Source organism: Centrocercus urophasianus, unplaced genomic scaffold, assembly GCF_019232065.1.
Source record: "Centrocercus urophasianus isolate 14NV4802_14NV808 unplaced genomic scaffold, USGS_Curo_1.0 seq_19, whole genome shotgun sequence".
Lineage (NCBI taxonomy): Eukaryota > Metazoa > Chordata > Aves > Galliformes > Phasianidae > Centrocercus > Centrocercus urophasianus.
Genome location: NW_024884744.1, coordinates 19,168,148 through 19,179,007, shown reverse-complemented (window position 1 = coordinate 19,179,007; position 10,860 = coordinate 19,168,148). Strand labels below are relative to the sequence as shown.

The 10,860-nt window shown below is 49.1% G+C and overlaps 1 protein-coding gene across 2 annotated transcripts in view; it reads right to left on the bottom strand.

The window, feature by feature from the left end:
* PAK2 (p21 (RAC1) activated kinase 2) overlaps positions 1 to 10,409 on the bottom strand; it is a 38,990-nt gene extending 28,581 nt beyond the window's left edge. Inside the window, exon 1 of one of the 2 annotated variants that reach the window (XM_042820481.1) lies at positions 10,350 to 10,409. The gene's annotated coding sequence lies outside the window, so the exon portion shown is untranslated. The remainder of the gene's footprint in view (positions 1 to 10,349) is intronic. The other variant, XM_042820480.1, reaches the window with a different exon arrangement.
* Between the last annotated feature and the right edge of the window lie 451 nt (positions 10,410 to 10,860).

The window sequence follows — 10,860 nt, the reverse complement described above, 5'->3', positions numbered from 1 at the left end:
CCTTGTGATCCATCTCTGCAAGCCACGACCACCTGATTCCCACCTGAATTCTCATTTCCTTCTCACAGTAGAAATGCAGCACTACTGAACCATAGCAGCGCATTTTTTCATAAATAAATCAGAAACTGCTCTCTTACTTCCCCATCTCCAGCACTGCGACAGCAGCACCTGACAGGCCCCGAAGGCAGCCAACGAGTCGCTTCTTGCTTCCTCTTCCCCAAGCAGGGCAGGAAGACTTCAAAGGTGAGGCCACAGCATCATCGCTGAGAGCTGACAACAGCAGAGAACGGGAACAGGATGGATCCACAGGTGTCCATCTCCACCTCGGTGCAGAAAGGCAGCCCTGCAGGCATGTGAAGCAGGAGCCCAAGGGTTGTGGATCCAGCAGCCTGCTGCAGGCCCAGCTGCCACCCACCCGCTGAGTTCAGGCCATGCTCTGTTTCATGCAGCCCACAGCCACGGTTTGGCTTCAAGGAACCATTGTGCGATGCTGCATAATGACAAAGCGGGCTCAAAGGTGTTTGAAAAGCCTATTCAGTCCTCAACAAGGAAATTCCTCACCCCTGCTCTACCGAGGTGAAAACCTGAGTCAACTGAAGAAAGACAGCCTGCAGCAAGCACAGCGCATGCAAATCTGTGATCCGAGGTGCTCGTGCTTACTCATATTTCTTTACCTTGAAGACTGCACAGCCTTAATTTTCATGAGCTGAGATTTTCTGAAGATCAAAGGAGAACAGGGAAAAAGGCAAGGAGGGAAAGTTGACGAGAAGTGAAAAATGAAGTCTGTATCTCATCCCTGCGATCCTCTCTTAATTAAACTTGGCATTACAGGCAGGGAGCACATTCCAGAGCAAAAGTTATTTGAATAAAGGGTACGTTACCTGAGCAAGGCATTTATGCAGCTCAGTCTGTGTCTGTATTTCTAACAGCACACACAGCTGCTGTAACCTGGACTGACACCTCCCAAAAACGTCAGGCTGTGGCGTAGCACAGAGATCAGCAGCAACTCTGATAGAAAGCAAAATGGTTTCTAACCCCCAAAATAGTGGACATGCAGGGCATGCCAGCATGGCAAAGAAAAGAAGCATCCAGCTGTTAGGGATCCATCACTTTCCCACCGTGCTGATGTTGCTGATGGAGCTGTAAAAACAGCAGCTATGGGGGAGAAGAACAAAAGAGGGAAAAGACAAAGGGGAAAAAAAGAGAGAAATAGCATCCTGCACACACCAAGAATCGAGCCTTTGTTTCTGTCCAGCAGTCGGCCAAGCTTCACTTTAACTGCAGCTACAGCCAGCAGATAGTGAGAACTTCAGTTCCTTCAGCTCTTCTTGCAGAGCTATACAGCAGTGCTGGCCTGGCATAGAATGCCCCACAGGAAATCCTGCCTCTTGCCAAGTGCCATTCCCCCCTGCAGTGCACAGCAGGGGTCACCCAGGCAGTTACAGCTGCATGGAGCAGCCCGCTGTACCCACACAGATCACACATTCACCCAGAAACAGCATCACCCACAAAGACATCAAATGCAGTGTCTGTAAATACAAAAAGCACCTGAGCACAGCTTTAAATCATAAAACAGAGATGTCTTGGGTGGACGTGGCCTATCTCCTGAGCGTACTCTGAGGCACAATGGATAGGGTGACTTCTCCCAACAGCCAAACTCGTACCGGAGAAGCACGTCCTGCAGCATCCTGCCTCTGTGCTGGGGGAAGGTCACTCACCATGAGCTGGGAAAGCTGGCTCTGGCTGCCACGTACATTAGGCAGGTGAGGCAACAAGCAGCCCGTGCAGCTTTTAGACTTCACCGCTGCCAGAATACCCCACAGCAAGGGTCTATCAGCACAGCCATGGCTGAGCCTGCGGCCACCAGCAGCTTGCCAAGGCTTCTATGCATCAGCCCCAGGCAGGGCTGCCCACAGCAGCAAAGCTGCACCGTGCCCATCTCACCGAGCTGCTTTGCTAACAGGAAGGCAGACAGCATGTTTCTGGCTGCGGGCACTCACAGGAAACAACAGCAAATGAGCTTCCCTGCTAACAGCTAGCAATACCCTGATGCAGATCTTGAGTTAGGAGCCAGGCTGTGAATTTAGCAAAAAAAATCCCCAAAAGAGCAAAACAGGAAGGGTTGCCTCAGTCTTTTTCTACCAGCAGCTCCACACTGCATGATGGCATCAGCAAAGTCATCCCCAAACTCTGGCTACAAAGCCTCACTGACACTATTTCTACCCACAGCTGGCACGAGCACTCCAAGATTGTCACATTAAGGGAGAATTTCATTACACTCTGAAAGTTCAGTTTTCCTAACATGTTAAACTCCACCAGCAGAGGCACACAGCACCTCAGTGAGGCACACAAAGAAATTCTGCAGTCACTGGCACAAGCTCACCCTGCCCCACTACATCAAATAGCAGTGAAGAGTACGACAAGCACAAACTGCAGCTGTTGTACCTCAAGTCAACCTCACCTCAAGTGAGTTTCCAAGCTCTTCATATCTGTAATTCTGTGTTCAACAGAACAGCTAAAACCACACTGGAGAAACTGAGCTGGGCACAACAGCTCTGCACATCACTTTCCTGTCCCCCTACTCCAGTACTCACCCTGTGACCCTCGCCTGCTTTGTCCTGCACGCTCTCATACATTTCCTGTGTCTTTGCAGTTAGTCTGAGAGGGCATGCACACACACAAGCAACATATTATTGTCAGTAATTCCCTGCAATTCCTTGCAATTTGGGCAAATGTTCTCATGTGTCTCGCAGGCAGCAGGGCACTTGTTTTGAACCTGGAAAGAACATCACGTTCATCAATTTGCATTCAAAAAACTGGACGTCAGCGATGAGTTGTTGTCTTTTTTAAATGAAATTTTTACCTTGCTCTGGATTTATTACTGCTACATAGGCATCTCCTGTTTCAGAATCCAACTGATAATAAAATACAAGTATGTATGCATGGAAATAAATGCACAAGGACTTCAGCACCAGTTGCCCTGCTTTTCTGAGGGAGCACGGGCTGCATTACCTCTAACCATCTACAGCTGTTTGCATGGGACACGGCAGCACCAGCACCACAAAAACAGATCCAGCTGCTCCAGAAGGAAACATTTTTGAAAGCAAAAGTCCAAAATGAAGAACACAGTTATCAACCAAACAGATATAAGTCCCATGTAACAGACAACGGAACAGGATAACGGGCATGCTGTGAAGCAGGAGAGTTTCCAAGGGAAGCAGCCAAGTTAAAATAATATTTAAACAGTTGACAAAATAGAACACTGAACTTAGGAAGCTGCAAAAAACTTCAAAAAATGACTTGCATCGCTGTGCAGATCACAACAGAATTCAGTGTCTAACACAGAAGCAGCATATCAGAAACAGGGCAAAGTAGTTTTAAAAAAGGAAACAAATCATAAAGAGAGGGCATAACCAACACGTGTGAGGTGTCCACTGCTGGTGACAGGTCACCTTGGGCACCTAGGCATCAAGCTGCCTAACAACTTACCTAAGGCATGAAGCAACTGCAAACGTCATCCTATCCAACTCAGCATCACAAGCACTCTCTCAGGGTATGGAGCACCACAAATGTTCTAGCTGTCAGCTCAGCTCTAAGGCTCAAACCCATCAGGGTAGAGAGCTTCTTGCTCTTTTATTCTACCTAGAGGGAGGGGAGCAAATCTACACCAAAAAATGTTTTGTAACAACTCCTCACACGGTTCAAGAACAAAAGGATCCTCATTTCTCTTATGGAAGCAGTCCATTTGAAAAGAGACTGGAAAAGAACACAGCCAAAGGCAGGTGAACAACAGAAACCGCTGGTAGGCTAAATGGTATTAAATTAAAAACATACATAGCAGGACTTGGATAAAATCAGAGTAATGTTACCGGCTCTATCGTTACATACCTGCTCAATAAAGAAGGAATTAAATTCTTATCAGTAGAATGACGAGGTTTTGCTGAAATGTTTACAGATTAAGGCTTCCCAACATTCAGAATTCTCTGTCTTTTTAAGAAGCTATGGAGTTTATGTATGAAAAGGAAAAAGTTCTCAGCTCTCATTTTGCCTCCTCATCTTGACTCCAGCAACAGTTGTGCAGTTATAAAGCAGCTGGAGATGTCTGTGATGATGGGACAAAGAAAAAGCCATTTACACAAAAGTCATTCATGAAGGGGATGCACCCTTCCATACACACATCCCACCCCAACTGAGAGATTAAAGACATCTGCTTCAATAGGAAGGTGCTGTCCCACCTACATGAAGGCCACTGCAAGGGAAACAGCACGGCAATCTACCACAGAACAGAAGGACATCTCGTGCTGTGCTGTCAGCGCAAGGATGGGAGACTGGTGTGACAGCACTACCTCAATCCTCAGCACGAATGGAGCCCTACATCACAGAGGATGGAGGGAGCATCAGGGAAGCATCTCTACAGGAGACTGAAGTAAATTCATAAAGAAAAAATCATTTGATTTTGGGAGTTTTACTCAGCGCCGTTCTTAGAGTTTCATGCCCTCCTTTTGTTTCCCCCCCCTTACAGATTCTAAAGCATTGCTACACTGGCTGCTCCAAGCTCCAATAACACTGCTGTGGAAGTGCTATCATACAGCTTTACCAGATGTCTTAACTGCTTCCACATGAGCAGCACTCACCCAAGTTCCACCAAGCACCAGGACGTTTCCTCGTGCTGCAAAAAGAACACGATGCTTTCCAGCCTGTGCACAGCACGCCAAGGGGAACGAGAGCTGCTCTTCACAACTGTATTCTACAGTGGAATGATTATTAAATAAGAAAGTAACAGACACCCCAACTGGCACGGCGTGTGAAGAAAGCAAACTGCACCAAACTGCTCAGGATGTCTGCCTTCCATTCCCACCAGCTACCTGCACAAGCTGACCTAAAAATCTCAGCTCTGATCCTCTGATAAAAGAGAAAACAAAGCAGAGAACTACTATGCTACTTACAGAAAATCCTGGACCCCTGAGCACAAGGAATTACTTCTGCTCCTAGGTGCTCAGCCTGAGCATCAGTGTCACAGAGCCTCAGCACGTTAGCACTGGATTAACTGCTCCTGTTGTGAAATATCTTTGAAAATCCTGAGCTTAACTTGCACTCTTGAGTGGAAAAACAAGCAAGGGGATGTGCAGAAGGATTTTATTCAGTGTATTTCACACTTGGTGGTAATGTTCCAACTCTAAAAGCCAAGCGTTCACCGAGTTCATTCCTGTAATGGTGGCAGCTAACAATTCACGTGCTGAAAAAAAAGCCTTTTCCAAAGCAACCAAGCATTTAACAGACATTAGAAACCTATTTTCTATGGTGATAGAAAAAAAACAGTGATGTTTCATAAAGAGCTCTATGGTTTGCTCACTTCAAGTTTCATCAGGTGGCTGATGTAACACCCCCAAAAGCTCAGAACCACCCAAGAAAGCAGCTGAAAGGAACCAAAAAGCTCAACACACACCTTTTCAACCCTTATGAACTGGGCTGTTAGTGTCAGATCAAGAAGCAACTCTTCCAAGCTACATCTAAAATCAGCTATTCCTTTTTCAGAAATGTAGTCCCCTGATGAAATGAGGGAAGTGACAGCAGCAGCCTGCAGGAGTGAGGAGGAGCAGCTCTTCTGGGGCAAGCAGAAAGTAAGGCCCTCTCCTTCCTCCTTCCAACCCAAACAGCTGCCTCCCATACTGACCTAGGTGTGAAATCACCATTACATCTGCACATTCCTCACCTAAATCAGTCACAGCACGTGGAGTGAACGGTCCAGCAAAAATCCCAAAGACCCGAATAAAACATCAGTATTTCATCAGCCACAATCAGCTTTAGCTCAGAAGCAACAAACACCGTAAAAACCATCCCGAATCATTTAGGAGGTCAGGTTTGGAAAAAGGCTGAACTCAGATGCAAAGGTTACGAGGCCGCCCAGTCTGACAGCCAACCCTACTGCTATGTTCTCTATTCCAAAACCACGTGAGCTGCAGAAGTAAAAGTAAAAACAAACCTCTTCTGTGCCACTGTGGCTGAGCTAAGCAGCATCTCTGAGCTCACAGCACAGCAGCACCGGAGTGGGAAAGCTGCCTCGGGAGTGCACTGCAGTGTTTGTGTGTGAATAGGCTCAAAAGCTTACAGACACATAGCTGGGATTTCTTATGGACGACTGATTGCTCGCTCCTCCCCTCCAGCATCCTCAGAGAGGAGTGGGCTGCAGGCTGGTCTTGCAGGCACCGGGCAGCTCCAGGCCATCAGCACAGGTAGATCCTCGCCATCGCTGCCAAAATTCCTGAGGCCCTTTTCAGCAGCACGTGGAGTTGGGCCAGAAATTGTTTTTCCTCCCTTCTGATATCCTGAACCCTGACAACAAGGGCTGTAATTTTTAACCTGTTGTCTTTGTAATTCCTGACCGGTCAAAGATTAAAAACAGAAGGTAAAGTTGAAAACCTCTTTGTTTCTTCCCTATTTTTAAAACGTGAACAACAAAAAAGTTAATTAATTTGTTTTATTGTGTTTTCTTTTAAACGAGCAGATAACAGAATGCTTTCAGCTCAGCCCCTTTCAGCAAACCACTGCCAGAAGGAGCTGCCTGGCCAACTTCGCTCTGACTTCAGCATAAGTGAGACCCAACCCCTCAGAAGAGAGGTGGCACTTTGCAGAGATGGGCTTAGGGGAAAAATACTCTTGTTCCCATTCATCCAAGCTCTTACTTTATCAGAAACCTTTCCAGGAGGCAGGAGCTTAAACAGTAAGGTCACTTATAAAGCATCTGCCAGAAACGGTCTTTTCTCTCTCTTGTTTGGAAGAGAAGCCTGTTGATAAAAGCACTTCTGCAAAGACTGTAAATGAACAGTGAGCATAACTTAAGAGTAGAAAGCATTACATTTATTTCCAAAACAAACCTCACAGGACCAGGCAGAGCTCTAACTTCACTCACGAAAAGCTATGAACTTTGTATGCTGACAGTTGTAAACTCCTGGGAGTGCAGAATGAGTCAAACAAATACATGGCAGCAGCACCAAAACAAGATCAAGGAAAAAAGGTAGAAGCTGAATTGGAAAGACTTGCCAGCGTACCCCCAGCCCTTAATCCAGCTGTCCTGATGCTGGTCCACACTGTGCTGAATCCCTCCTCTAGCACAGCACCCTGCTTGTAAAGCTCGCTCTGACACATTGGCTGCTTCCTGCAGCTGCTGCTTTTTGAAATCAAACTACAGCACTAGACGGAATTCAATCCAGCTCTTCAAAAGACAGGTAACATATTCATTGCTAATTAGCATAGACCTAGAGAACAGATTCAAATATAACACAGGTGTTGGCAACTGGTTGCCACGTATCTCCCAGGACACCATAAATCCACACAAGCTGCTTTGGACAAACCTGCCACGGCTACCAGTTTCTATACTGTCAGCTACAGAGCATTCCAGCAGATGAATCCCAATGATTGTGGACTGAATGATAACTGAATTTTCAGACATCTGAGCTTCTAGAAACCTGCCAAGGGAACAGATCATCTTCACCCAATCCCCACAGCTGCAGGAGAGATGCCTTCTTTCAAAGCTTAACGTCGACTGAAGCTCGTGAATAAACTTAACAACCAAACACAACTGCTCTTCTCAGAGCCTGTTCTCTACTTGCCATCTTCAGTCACCACACCAGCACCGATGCTGCCCTTACATCTTTTAGGAAACAGTGACCTTACCTGTTACATAAAGCTCTCCATGCTTACTGGGAGTAACACAGCCCTGGTAAAGTGTGTTCATCAAAAAACACGTTCTAAGCAGTGTGCATCCATAGAAGCTGAAGCAGAAACTTTCTGAAGCACTTCAAAATTCAGGAACACAAGTTTGACGCATTGAGAGTTTCAAGATCCGTCTGTCTTGCCCAACCAAAAAAATCCTCACCAGTTTCCGCAGTGTTTTGATATCCCACAACATCAGTGCCTCAAACACGTAAGGAATTCCTTTGGTTAGTTCACAGATACCAACTCCAATCACCCCAAATTCACCCAAACAACCAAAGCACTGCTCCTGTCTGCTAGTCAACCAAAAAATAAAGCACCTATTTTCCCATCAGGCCATAGCAAGAATTGACATGAAACCACACTTCCTCGCAGGAAAAGCTGTCTCCCCCCAGGCTGGCCTTGCAGGGATGCAGAATCATTCCAGCCCTGGAGCTGCACGAAGAGAACTTTATCCTTTCTGAGACCCAGCCCCATAGCCCAGCCTGGTGTGCAGGTGCTCAGCTGATCAGCGCTTGGTAACAGTGCTGCACTTTGCAGAGCAAGGAGCAGCACACAACCTGCACCTGCAATGCAAAACCTAACTGCAAATGTATGTTCAATTACTACAGCAAGTACAGAAATCACTCCAAGACGATACTGTGGAGCTACAGAACTCTTGAAACTTTGGGCCAAACTTGATTTAGACTGAGGAAGAACGCCTCCCCTTGAAGAACTAGAAGTTGAGCAGGTCCAGCCTTCCTGAATCTTTCTGAATCTCCCTTAGGCTCCAAGACAGTGGTTCTGCTTTGGTAAAGAGCTGATCCCCGTAATTCGGTTTCTAGAAAGAGAAGAGAAAGCTTTCCCACCACCTTCTATTGGCAACTCACTTGCATCTTTTCCCAACTGCCAGCAGCAACATAATTCATTAGGGTGCATTAGCTATGAGTCTCCACAATCAACCCAACCATCCAGAAACAAATGTTAATACTTCACACTATTAGAGTGACATTAGTAGAGAAAGGAGCCTGTCAGACCAGTGAAAATCTGTTCCAGGTCCATCATTCTCACGGAACCACCTCAGTTATAAAGAACTAACTTCTTCCATCACTATGATCAAACTGCAGAATTCATTTTGTTTTATTTATTTACAAAACATCACCTGTAGAAGCTGTCTAACACTATTTTAAGCACAGGCACTCGAGGCATTTGAACATACAGCTTCTCAAAGGGCTGGCAGCTGAAGCAAAGCAGCAGGGCTGAACACACACTGCCAGGCAGCAACACACCTCTCCCTCCTCCTGCTCTCGCCATCGCTACCTTCTCCCCCCAAAACCTTGGTAAGTCAACTCACCTTTAGAGCTTCCCTCCTGTATCCCACTTGCTGGCCTCAGAGCCTGATTGCTGCTCATGTTCACCAGCAGGCCCAGCCAGTCAGAGCAGCATCTCCCCGAGTACCGTGTTTTCAAAACAAGTAACTTTTGCTTTGTTGTGGCTACGCACAGGCATGTCAGCAAAGGGGACTGCTACAGGAAACGCTGGCACAGAAATCTCAGGGAGCTCTCAGTGCCTCAGAAACCTCCTAACACAGAAAACAGATGAAAGGTGAAGCGTACGAGACTGATAGGGGAACGCTAAAGCAGAAGTACTCTTATTAGCAAAACACTTTGACAATCTTTCTGATCCCTGCAGCACTCCTATCAGCACAAAGACAGAATCAGGAGCATCGATACCCTTTACACTTTTCCTAGCATCATGTAGAAAACAAAGGGGCTCGAACAATTTTCTCTTTCAAACCTAACTGAAAGGCTTAAACGAAATAAGCACACCAGAGTGTTTAAAGGGCCACATTTTAAAAGAAGCCCAAGATGAGACCTGCCCTACACGGTCAAAGCATTCACCCACCATCCCACAGGACACACCAGCAGGTGCCTGTGCAGCAAAGCCCCACAATGGCTGAGCGCAGGGTTAGCACCCAGCCCAACCCCAGCAGTGCAGGGTGTGCCTCCTGCCCCCCTCACCGAGCCATGAGGAGTTCAAAGCCCATAGTATGAAGCTGATGGCCATTTGTGTTCTTGCCCATTTTACAGCCCGACGTTTTTAATCACGCGCGCCCCAATCCCACACACACAGAGGATGTGAACCTTGGGTCCTTCAAGCACTGCAGCACCAACCAGAAGCTCCACACGAAGGCTCTTCCTTCCTCTCAAACGCTGCTCGCTGAGTTTTCCCCTCACGCTCTGCTCTGCTCTCCTCTCCTCTCCTCTCATTCCACTTCAAAGCTCACAAAGGCTTCACGTTTTCAGCTCCTGTGCCTCTTTCATCCCACCAGACCGTAACACCTTCCCGGCCAGCCCACACCCGGCGTCCTCGCCCCGCAGCGCCGGGCCACCTCCACCCCCTCCATAACGGCAGCGCACATCGGTGCGCTTCCCGTTTTTTGGGCCGCGCGGTTGGGGACTCGAGCCGCGATCCCATCGCAGCGATCCCATCGCGGCGCATCCCGCACCGCCCCGCTCCCCCCGCAGCTCCGCGCCCGCGGTGCCGCCCCGCGAGGCGCCGCCCGGCCGCCGCCGCCCCGCCGCAGGCCCGGCCGGGAGGGCCCACAAAGGGCGGCGCGGGCGGCAGGTGGGAGCGGGCCGCGGCCGCGCACTCACCGGAGCCGGGGCGGCGCCGGCCGCCCTCCGGGACGGACGAGCGGGCAGCGGGGCGCGGCCGCCACACGGCGCCTCTGCAATGGCGGCGGCGGCACCCACCGAGGCGGCGGCGGCAGGAGCCGGAGGGGGAAGCGGAACCGCCGCGCGTGGCCACAGCCCGCGAGGGGCGGGGCGCCGCCAACGGGACTACGGCACCCGGCAGCCCTCAGCGGCGCGGGGGCCGACGGGAAACGCGGGGTGCAGTGCCGCGCCGCGCGGGAAAGCGGGGCGCGGAACGGCGCGCTCCCCTCAGCTCCGCTTTCCTTTCCCACGGCGCGGCCTCGCCGCTCGCTGCTGCGAACTCACCCGGCTCCCGCTCCAGCCCGCCCTCGGAACGCTCAGCCCTCTGCCATCCTCTCCCCAGGCGCGTCTTTTTCACAGCATCACCGAGGTTGGAAAAGACTTTGGAGATCGTGCAGTCCAACCACCCCCCCATCACCAACAGCTCTCACTAAACCACGTCCCTCAACGC